Source organism: Lygodium microphyllum, chromosome 28 (assembly GCF_053477565.2).
Source record: "Lygodium microphyllum isolate KBCC chromosome 28, Lygodium_microphyllum_v1.1.10, whole genome shotgun sequence".
Classification (NCBI taxonomy): Eukaryota; Viridiplantae; Streptophyta; class Polypodiopsida; order Schizaeales; family Lygodiaceae; genus Lygodium; species Lygodium microphyllum.
The window spans coordinates 116,238,045-116,250,208 of NC_141162.1; positions in this window are offsets into that span (position 1 = coordinate 116,238,045).

The following is a 12,164-nucleotide window of genomic DNA, read 5'->3' on the forward strand; positions in this document are numbered from 1 at the left end:
TAAGTATGTTGCTAGTGTGACAAGTTCAACTCAAGTATTTAGTCAGGGAAATTCCACACCCCCAAGGTCTAATACCTGGTGTTGGAAATGCCATCGTTTTGGACACTTAGCAATAGAATGTCCTATGTCAAGTAAATGTTGAGATGACAAGCTCAACACATGTGGACATTGATGATGGACCGCCTGGTTAGATGGGTACACATGTATACACTTAGCACGTCGGTGGTCATTATGACTCTCACATGGCCACTGACTCATTACTTATTATATTCAAGTTGTTACACCTATTTACAGCTGGCATAGGTATAGCGCCAGTCGACTAGTGTAGTCGGTTATGTATTATTTGACTTAGTAGACCACTTTTCTTTATGTTGTATCTTATCTATACTTTTTGTACATTGTAAAGAGTGTGGAAGAAGAAGAAGAAACCAGCAAGAAAACGTTTTGGCCTCCATCTCTCTTCTTGTCTCTTGAGTGAGCTTCTCCTTGTGCATTTTGTGTGTGTTCGGCGCAACATCTTGAGCAAGTCCCCCCACCACGCGATTCTTGACATGGTATCAGAGCCGCGCCACTGAGAGAGGCTGATTTTGAAGGTTGAAGTGAAGGAGAAGAAGTAAGGTTCGAGAAGAAAGCCACGCGTAAGAAGCTCTCCCATCCTTCCACTCTTTCTCTTGGATAGTGCCTGTGGAGGCACCGGAAGCAGGGCAAAGCAAAAATCTCAGATTGCAGTGAGATTTGGTGTGCACGAAGAGCGCTGTGTATTCTGCAAATCGGCCCTAAGGGCTCTCCCACTGCTATTTTGGCCATTCGAGGTCATTTCAGGCCCCGTTTTAGAGCCGCAAGGTTGCGGATAGCAATTTCAGGGTACAGTGTGACTTCGGTTGTATTGACCGAACGTGGGTGCACAGGTTACAGATTTCAAATCTGTAAGTTCAAAGGTGTTTATCAGTGAATAAACACAATGTTTATTTGCAAACTGGTTGCAGATTGCATGTATTGTTGAGCACACAGTGAAAAAGGCTATTTGGTGTATTGCTGTGCACTACAAGTCGAGGATTGCAGAAGATTTGCTTGTTGTTTGGTATTAGTTTTGTGATAATGGTAGAGAACAATGGGAGCCCCATCATTGAGAAGCTTGACAAGAACAATTACCCTTCATGGAAGTTCCGTGTCACGAACTTCCTTATTGAAAATGGCCTCTACGAGTTTGTTTTAGTGAAGAAAAGGAGCCGGAGGTGAGTGATCCTCCAACTGCAGAAGAGACAAAGGCACGGAAGGAATGGAATGCAAAAGACAAGAAGGTCATGTTTGGCTGTCTGCAGTAATTGACAATAATATGCTGGGACATATTAGAAATGCAGAGAATTCATATGCAGCTTGGACCATACTTGAAAGTATGTTTTCCGTAACTACAAAGGCACGAAAGATTCAACTCAAGCAAGAGTTGAATACATGGAAGAAAGGGAATATGTCTATCAATGAGTATGCACTGAAGGTAAGGAGCATTGCAGATGCATTGGCAGCGATTGATGCAATGCTCGATGATGATGATTTGGTGTCGTCTACCTTGGGTGGACTTAATAATGAAAAGGCTTGGAAGTCTTTTGTAACTTCCGTATATGTCAGAAAGCCATTTCCAGATTTCGATGAGTTGGTCTCCCTTATGATCACTGAAGAGATCAACATGCAGAGTGAGACATCTGAAAGAAGTGGTGAACAAGTCCAAGATTTCTACTCCAGTTCAGGAAGGGGACGTGGTAGGTTCTCTTTAAGAGGCCGTGGTACAAGATGTGGTAGTGACAACCAGCAAAACAGATTGAATCAGCAATTTGGCGATATGCAGGTTTCAGGAGGTTGTAGTAACTTTAGAGGCAGGGGGAGCTTTAGAGGAAGAGATGGATGGCAGAACAAAGGCTCTAACAACTCTGGTGTTGTGTGTCACTACTGTGGCAAAACAGGTCATATTGTAGCCCAATGTTATGCTAAGAAAGATGATATTCGCAGTGGTAAGTTGCAGCAAGGAAACTATGCATCGTCTTCATGACAGAATGAAGACAAAAATGAACGTCTGTTTGTTATGCAGTATATGCCGAATGCTGTTACAGGGAAGGGAACACATGATGATGTTTGGTATGTTGATTCAGGTGCATCGAATCATATGACCAGCCATGCATAATGGTTTGAAGAGATGGAGGATTTGCAAAATGCAGGTTATGTGCAGACGGGTGATGATTCATGCCACCCAATTTCACATATTGGAAAAGTTCCCTTGTCCTTGCATGATGGTAAGACAAAGAGTATTTCTGATGTATTACATGTGCCATCTATTACAAAGAACTTGGTGTCAATCGGTCAAATGGTAGAGCAAGGGCTGCAAGTCAGATTTAATGCAAAGGGCTGCTTTGTAGAAGACTTCAATGACAAGTGTAGGTTGGTAGCAAAAGGAAGTAGAGTTGGACATATGTTTACTTTGGATACTGGAATTCCTACTATGAATGCTGGTATGTATGCTAAAGGAAAAGGTGTTGTTGCAGATATTGAAATTTGGCACAAACTCATTGGACATGCAAATGTACAAAGGCTGAAATTAATGCAGTCCAAAGGGTTGGTTACAGGTTTGCCTACATTTAGAGTTGTAGAATTTCATAAGGTATGCGAAGCATGTCAGCAGAAATATCCTTGATGTTGTGCATACAGACATTTGGGGGCCTACACAAAATGTATCTCTTGGAGGAAGTTCATACTTTGTCACATTCATTGATGATTGTTCTAGAAAGCTCTGGGTATATTTTATGAAGGAAAAGAGTGAAGCGTTTGAGCACTTTAGAACTTTCAAGGCTGTAGTTGAAAGAGAAACAGGCTTGAAAGTAAAGTGCTTGAGGTCAGATGGAGGGGGAGAGTACCTCTCGAATGAGTTCAGTGATTTTTTGAGGTCTCATGGGATAAAGAGACAGTTCACATGCAAATATACCCCACAACAAAATGGGATTGTAGAAAGGAAAAACATGCATATTGCAGAAGTTGCACGCGCCTTGATGGCTGAAAAGAATATACCTAAGCATTTTTGGTCTGAGGTTGTTCATACTGCTGTTTATATTATGAACAGAACTCCCACAGCTATAGTTCATGGGATGACTCCCGAAGAATGCTTTACTGGCAAGAATCCTGATGTATCACACTTGAAGGTATTTGGCTGTGTTGCATATGTTCATGTGCCAGATGAGCTATGGAAGAAGCTTGATCCAAAGGCAAAAAAATGTGTTTTTATTGGATACTCTTTAGAGCAGAAAGGGTATCGTTGTTATAACCCTGTCACATGTAAGTTCAGAGTGAGCAGGGATGTCATCTATGAAATGAGCAGTTGGTATGCATCTAGTGGTGATGCATTGGATAATGATGATGATCATGACACTCATGTGCAAGCTAAAAAGCAAGAATCACGGACTCTTAGTGGACCAGAGACATCATTTGGTAGTCCTTGGTTTGGGAGACTAAGGAGTACCTCTACATCTTCAGGTGCATCTAGTAGCACTACAGGTAAAGACAAAGGAAAGAATAAAGTGTCAGATGGCATTGATGCATTTCTTGATGGAGACTCCAGTGGCTCAGAGAGCTTGGATGATGAGCTTGGTATTCCTTCTATCAGGACACCAGGTGTACAGAGAGCTCATAGTAATGTAAAGGCTCCATTGAGTGATCTGGTGGTATGCAGATCTAGCAAGGTCAGATACCCTGTTAAAAGATTTGGTTTTGAAGGTTATGCAGCTCATCATTATGCTTATATGGTGAAACTAGTTGAGGATGTTAAGCCCACATGTTTTGAGGAGGCTGTTTGTCATGCTCATTGGGATGCAGCAATGGATGAGGAGATGGCTGCATTAGAGACCAATAAGACTTGGGATCTAGTATCATTGCCGAAGGGCAAGAAAGCTATTGGATGTAAGTGGGTTTATAAGATTAAGCACAATGTAGATGGTTCTATTAGTAGGTACAAAGCTAGGCTGGTTGCAAAAGGCTATGCCCAGACATATGGCGTAGATTATGAAGAAACCTTCAGTCCAGTTGCTAGGATGGCAACTGTCAGATGTGTGATTGCTTTGGCAGCAGCCAAAGGTTGGAGGTTGCAACAAATGGATGTGAAGAATGCCTTCTTGCATGGTGATTTGCAAGAAGAAGTGTATATGGATCAACCAGTAGGTTATGAAGATTTAGAGCATCCCACGTATGTGTGTAGGTTGAAGAAGGCGCTCTATGGGCTCAAGCAAGCACCTAGAGCATGGTCTGACAAGATCAGAGAGTATCTTGTCAATATTGGCTTTTATGTTTCTGACGCTGATCACTCACTTTATATGAGAAAGGGAGATGCAGGTTTGGTCATCATAGTCATCTATGTGGATGACTTGATTATTACAGGTGATAGTGATAGTGGGATTGCTGAAGTCAAGGACTTTTTGAAGAAGAAGTTTGAGATGAAGGATTTAGGTGAGCTAAGGTACTTCCTTGGCATTGAGGTGATCAGATGTGATGATGGTATATGGTTGTTCCAAAGACAATATGGCTTGGATATGTTGTCCAAGTATGGTATGACAGCATGCAAACCACTTTCGGTCCCGTTGGAGCAGAATGTAAAGTTGAGTGTTGATGTTGGGGATGAGATAGAAGACCCTACTATGTTCAGGAGGATAGTGGGGAGTTTGGTCTACATGACCATTACAAGGACAGACTTGAGCTACGTTGTTGGTCTTGTGAGTCAGTTTATGCAAGTACCTAGAAAGCCACATTTGGATGCAGTCAGACGCATATTGAGATATGTGAAGTCCACATTACATTATAGACTTTTCTATGAGGCAGGTACAGATGTACAAGTGTTTGGATACAAAGATGTAGATTGGGCTGGTAGTATGTCTGATAGAAGATCTACCAACGGATACATGTTCTCTCTTGGTAGTGTAGCAATTACTTGGAGCAGCAAAAATCAATCTACAATTGCTTTGTCGAGTACAGAGGCAGAGTATAGAGGTGTGCTGCTGTTGCAGCATGTGAGGTAGTATGGCTGCAAAAGTTATTGGCTGATTTAGATGTGCAAGTGGAAGGTCCAGTTGTCATTTATTGTGACAACATGAGTAGTATACAGTTGGCTAGGAACCCTGTGTTCCATGCTAGGACAAAACATATTGAGGTACACTACCACTTTGTGAGAGAGAAGGTACTAGCAAGTGAGATTGAATTGTAACATTTTTTCATGCAAGGAGAGAGCAAGTGAAGCAACTGCTTACTAGTTTGTAAGATTCTCAAAATTCTTCAAAAAGAAAATCTCATTGATTTCTACTACATGTGCTCTCAATTTTTATTAAGTGAAAAGACAAATAGGTGACAAAGGTGATGCTCAAGGCAACAATAATGGAGCAAAAGCTTGTCGGCAACATAAGCACTCAAGAACACAAGAAGATTGAAGACAAGGTTATGAGAACTCTTAAAGCACTCCATGGGCATGTGAGAAGAAATCCAACAACAAGAAGCTAGTTTCATTAAGAAAAGCTCACTCTACCTACCACCTAAAACTCTCTATTGCTTCAACATGAAGTACAATGGTTGGCCATGAAATTCAAGTGTGACTCTTCATCAACAAGAAGTTCTCTAGCATCATGCATGATAATACTCTAGGCTTACTTGGAGTTTGATTCATCTCCCAAATAAAATAATATGTCTTGTGCATGGCAAGAAGATTAGCACTGACCCGAAGGAAGAGACTACATCAGAGGTTCTCAATTCAAGGTAATGAAAATTCTAAAGATGAATGCACTATCATCTCTTTGTCAGTCTTTAGCCCAATACTTCCATCCTTCATCTCACTATCAATGCTTACTAAGAGAATGATCACCATCAAAGTTCATTAAGAGAATCTCAAGGATACCAAAAACTTCAACATGCATGTCAACTACTATCACTTCAACCATGGGTGACCTAGTGCTATAAGCATTCTTCATCAACAACTCAACAAGGATTCCTCCAAGGTGACATATAGTTATTTCTAGCATCCATGTCTTTGGTGCAACCAAGAGCACGCTACCTACAATGGTGAATGTTATGGGACTTCTAGTAGGAGGGAATGTTAACCTCAAGAAGTAAACAATGTGCAATGTGTGAGTAAAGCACAAAGAAGGAGCCTAATTTTTGAATTAATATTCACAACACAATATGCATGTAGTGGTTGTAGAAAGCTATTATATCGATTGTACTAATTTTTCATGTAAATCCATAAGTCGAGTGTGATCACATACAAATTGCATGCTTGCAATAGGCTCCCAAGGTAAAACTACAAAGGTTCTATTCTATCCCATAGAAAAAGCATGCAATAAGAGATGACCAATCTTTTGGTCCAAAAGATGGGTTCGATACCTAAGAGGGATACGGAAACCCTAACTCTAAAAAAGTATATAAAAATGATGAGAATTAATAGAGCAAGCTAATCATATGTGTGAAAACTTCTAGTACTTGCTCTCTTGCTTCTATCTTTATGAGAGAAAGAGTGAGGGAGAGTGTGAGATTGATGGAAAGAGAGCGAGAGTGTGAGGCGAGGGACCAAGAGAGTGAAGCCTTTCTCCTCCTCTCAAGTACTCTTTCATGCCTTTCCCATGCTTTCTCCATGAATGAAAAAGGCTACATAGGATTGAGGAGTGAATTAGCCCTCACTTGGGTCGTGGAGCTTGCATATCTGACCTTCATGGCTGGAGGTATGCTTTGTAATGCTCAATAGGATAGATCTTGATCCATGTGCGAGTGTCTATGTGAGAGCTAGTCCAAGGATTTCATGTGTTGAAGCTCCTGAATGAATAGGAGTGTGTCTAATGGTCCCACATTGTTGAGCATGTGAGGCCTAAGAGGCACCATGATCACGAGGGTTTGTAGTAGGTTCATGTAGAGAAAACATACAACTTGTCATCTTTGTTGTTAACACAAATATTTGTGCCACTATTGACAGTTTTGTTAATGATCCCTCTCTTGAAGATATTATCGCATAATAAAATCTATTTTAGACATAATTTCTACAAATTGGTTTAACTCATATATAGTGTTTTTAGTCAATGATGTTTAAGATTTGAATAAACATGTTGCAAGTCTCAGATTGGCAAGGTGTTTAACAAGAAAACTATAAGAGGACTCTAATAGGTTTTTTTGATTTGTTAAACTTGTTTCTAATTGAGATTATGAATAAAAGTTTTCCAAATTTTTTGTTGATTTCTTATGTGTATAGGGTGTAGCATTTGCCTTATTTAATTCTTAAAGAAAAGGCGAAAGGGTGTCATCATCAAGTAATCAAAGGTACAACTATCTATGTTGAGATTATGAATAAAAGTTTCCCAACTTTTTTGTTGATTTCTTATGTGTATAGGGTGCAACATTTGTCTTATTTAGTTCTTAAAGAAAAGGCCAAAGGGTGTCATCATCAAGTAATCAAAGGTACAACTATCTACATTTAGTTTGGTTTTTGGTATAGTGTTTTCATTCTCATAGTTTATTAGAACAATATTCTAGCGTATGCTAAGATAAAACTAAGTCTCTTGTTATAAGTCCAAAGAGGAGAGCTACCAAAGATTATGAATGATATTTGACTTAGGAGAAAAAGGGAGACTTTACTTGGGCTATGCCCATCTCTTTTGAAACTAGTGCCCATATGTCCATGGCTTAGGAGAGAAATTAGGTTGATACACTCACATGTAAGAAGAAGGAAGCAACTCTGATGTGATTTAGAGATGATGTATGCTAAAGTTCACTTCTTTATATGTCATGTTATTATATAAATCGTGTTTTACTATGTTATGCTACAATTATATATAGGGACATGTATACGCATATGCTATATGTGTGCCTTTACATAATATGTGCACATACATACATACATATAATATGTTCCTTTACATACATATGTGCACATACATACATACATATAATATCAGCTACTCTTGGTCATTTTTGTTGTATACATTTTATTATCTCAATCTATAGTAATATCTATAGTCTTATCTTAATATGTGTACGGAATTTGTAAATTTGATGCTAAACCCAATGAGCAACAAGAAGGGCAAAAGAAACTAGGGGCTATTGGTTGTAGAAGTATGGTTGCATGCCATAGGTCTCCAACTAGTAGCATATTGGTTTCTTTTTTGCATATAGCACATTTATATTCACATGTTATGGAGTGTGAAAATTGTAGGTCATAGCATGTATAATCAAATGTTTAATTAAACATCAAAATTATAGGCTTACTCACATGTAACACTAGAAAAAATAACATTTATATTTTGGCATTTAAATATGATTTTGGATGTGAGTCTCCTAATGTGATTTTTTTCATGGTTCCAGATACACCCATAAGTTTTTTTCATAGTTCAAAAAATATGTCAATATGAGTACGTATGATACTAATCCCTTGTAGTGTAAGATGGTGATGGTTGAAGGAAGCTCACATGAACCAAAACTCTAATGAAGACAACCAAAAGAAAATTGCAAGATCTCACAAAAATATTCACTCCATTCAAGAAGGGGCACCACATTGTTATTTTCATTGGTGCTAAATTAGAATGAAGCTTCAACTTCTAAACCCACTTGGCACCAATGGCTTTTTTGCATCTCTATAGTTATCATCAATGAAATTCACAAAGTACATGTAATTGCCAAAATACATTATTTGCATTAGACCAAAAATATTGATTTGTACAACCTATAGTTTACAAATATATCTTGTGGAACCATCTTTGAAAGGAAGCATACTACATTTTACCCAATATGCAACCCTCACAAATGTGTTTTATGGAAACCTCAAGAGGAGGTCATGAAGACACCACATGAGATTTCTACAAGTGCATTGAACTAGCTAATTTCAAATTTGCAAAATGTGAATGCTAAAGTTTTATATCTGAAAGAAATAGAATCTACAACTGAACATTCCATGTATTTCAAATAGTTACCATAATTATTGGGCTTGTATATGCCATGATATAGTGAACTAGATGCAATAATCATATCAACACATAAGAGATTATGAATATCTACCATCAATAAACTCCATAATCAAGCTAATCTTGGCAAGTGTGAAATTGATAGTAATTTCTTATTGATCTCTAGTAATATAAGGCATTTGTAAGTATGAAAGTACTACCATCAACAAATGTCAATATAAATTTTTGTTGGTACATGTGATAGTAAGACCCTTAAGGGTAGACTCAAGAGAAGTGATCAAACCTTATTGAGAAGTAATATGTGTAGTTCAAAGTACCATATGTCTAAATCCACAATACACATGCAAAAATCATGTAAAGAAGATTCATAACTATAGTGTGCACTAAATTCCTACTTTATATCTTGTACAACAATTGCAATTTTTGATTTAGAAAGGAGAGATACATGCAACACTCAATTAGCCTCTTTTGCAACTACTTACAGTCCTTAATGATATGATCTTTTACATTATAATACCGGTAATCTCTCAATAGTGAGCATGCTCAATGTGGATATGAAGGAATTGAGGTATTTTCTTGTGGAGCACATCATGTGGGTCATGAAACTAACTATAAGCCTTCAAGCTTTGGACTACAATGTGGGAAGGTAACTAGGTGAGTCGAGTACACCTCAAAGCTAGCCTTGTGTTCTTTTCTTCCTTGGGATAGAAGAAAAGGATACATGGTTGGTTTGGAGTTGGCAGAGTATGAGATAATTAGGTGAGAGATAGTATATCCATGGTGGTTGGAGCTCTTGAATCAATAGGAATCCCATCCAATGTCCCCTTATCAAGTGTTCAATGAGAACATTTTGGTTATGTTGTTAGGACAAGAACAAGACAACCCACCAAGCTACTTCTATTCTTACCACATGGCCAAATAGGAGACTTGTATGCTTAAGTGTGGGTTGAATTTGTAAGGATTTAATTTTCCATGCTTATGACTTGCTTAATCCAAAACACACATGACCACAATAGGAAGGTCAAATTGATGAGTTCAATGGATTATCATTGATTAGGAGATTGAGTAAGATCGAGTAGGACATGATAGAAATACAAAAGAAGAAAAGAAAACTTTTAAAAATATTAAAAATAGAGAAAAACATAAACATAGTATTCCTTTCTACATAACATTATCAGACAATGTAGCATATCAAATTGGAGAATAGGAAATTGCTCTTTGAACTACCTCTTAGGCATAATGAGCAAGTATTTAATTGTGTGCATGTGAACACGTGCAAAGGAAAAAATTTATAAGCCCCAAATATTTCAAATCCTTCTATGAAGAATGAATATATTATATGAAAATTAAATAAGAAAAATAATATACGTAAACACTTGTAAATATTGACTATTTATTTACCATTACTAATTTATCCATTCAAATACTAATTTACACCTTTTAAGAAGAAAAAAGTGAATAAGAAAAAAAAATATACCTAAACACTTGTAAATGTTGACTATTTATTTACCATTACTAATTTATCCATTAAGATACTAATTTACAACTTTTAAGAAGAAAAAAGTGAATAAGAGACCATATAACTTCTAAGGCAAGAATGAGAGAGAAGGCTAGAGATCTCTTGTATACAACGAGAGGAGTGTGAAGAATGGCTAAGGAGATGTGTAGAGATTTTTCACAAATACTTATTTGACCATACTTATCCTATATCCCTTAAAGTTAGGGGTCTTATAATCCCTCGTAGTAAGAGTAGTCCCAACATATGTAAAAGTGCTATTCAACCCTTAACACCTAAAACTGGGCTATCTACCCCTTTGAGGACTAGCCATAGTGGTGGATTAATTTTGCCACTAGTAATACTACAAATAGCACTACAATTGTTACAAGGCATATTCCCACATCTACAAGGATGGCACAACCACCACCCTTAATTCCCTCTCAAGTGATTCAAATCCCAGTAGGTACACCAACTCTACCCGCTTTAGGGTATCCATTGCCTATCTTTAGTGGAAGTCCAAATGGAGATGTAGGGTAACACATCAAAGACTTCCAAAAACTTATGTTTAACCATCAAGTCAATGAGGAAGTGCATCACATAATTTTCTTTAGCATGACTTTCAAGGAAAGTGCAATCCAGTGGTATTACCATCTTACAACAAACCCAATTTCTCACATGCAGGGTTCTACATTGTATTTCGTAGAGAATTTTCTCTTGAAAATGGGATCCAATATTAGTTATGTGTCCTAAATGACACTCGATAGGAATTCAATGAGAGTGTGAAAGCATACACCTAGAAGTTACTCCAGGTCTTCCGATGTTTGGATAATACCATCCAAATACCCCTTGCCGCTTAGTTTCAATTCTTCTTAAGAGGGTTGGATTTCATGATCCAATTGCACTTGAGTAACACTGCACTAAACGATGTAGATGTGGCTATAACAATAGTAGAGGGAGTTTAGTGAAGAATTCGGGCTACTTATGCAACAAGAGGGCAAGCCCTCTCAATGAGTGGAATGGTGCCAAATGTGATACTAACAAGATATAACTCAACACATGCACCACCCAATAATATCATGAGTCAAAGCCAAGGGACTTTAAATCAATGGTTGCTTCAATTATGCACACCTATAGGGTTGAATGTTGCCCAACCAAGACCCATGATTTCTACAAGTAGCAGTGGACAAGGTCCCATCACAAACGAAGGGTGTGTGCAGCCACCAACCCCTTTGTAGATCGTAAAACCTAATGTGTAGATGACTCATGATACCACTAGTTACAAATCCTTTACATCAAATATTGTTGAGGAAGTTAAGGACATGATGAAACATTACACCGGCATTATTATTAAACAATATCAGTAGGTTATTATGGATGTCGATTTTGTAAAGTGCCAACAAAATTTTATGGGCACTAGGAATTCGGATGATGATGTAGGTCCATCAAGATTTAGTTGTAAGTGATGCAATGGTCAACACTTCCCTCAAAATTGTCCCAATGTTAAATGTGACATATGTGGGAAGTCCGTCCACTTAGCCAACACTTGCTAAAGAAAGATTAATTCCCTTCAATAGCAAGCAAGTTGGTAGTCAGGTCCTATTAATCACCAAGGATATGGAAACAATCTTTAGCAAGATGAGAGTCCAAAGCAGATTTTGTAGAGAGGAAAGGTTGTTGTGGAAGAAGTGCCTACTAGCAGGGCATAA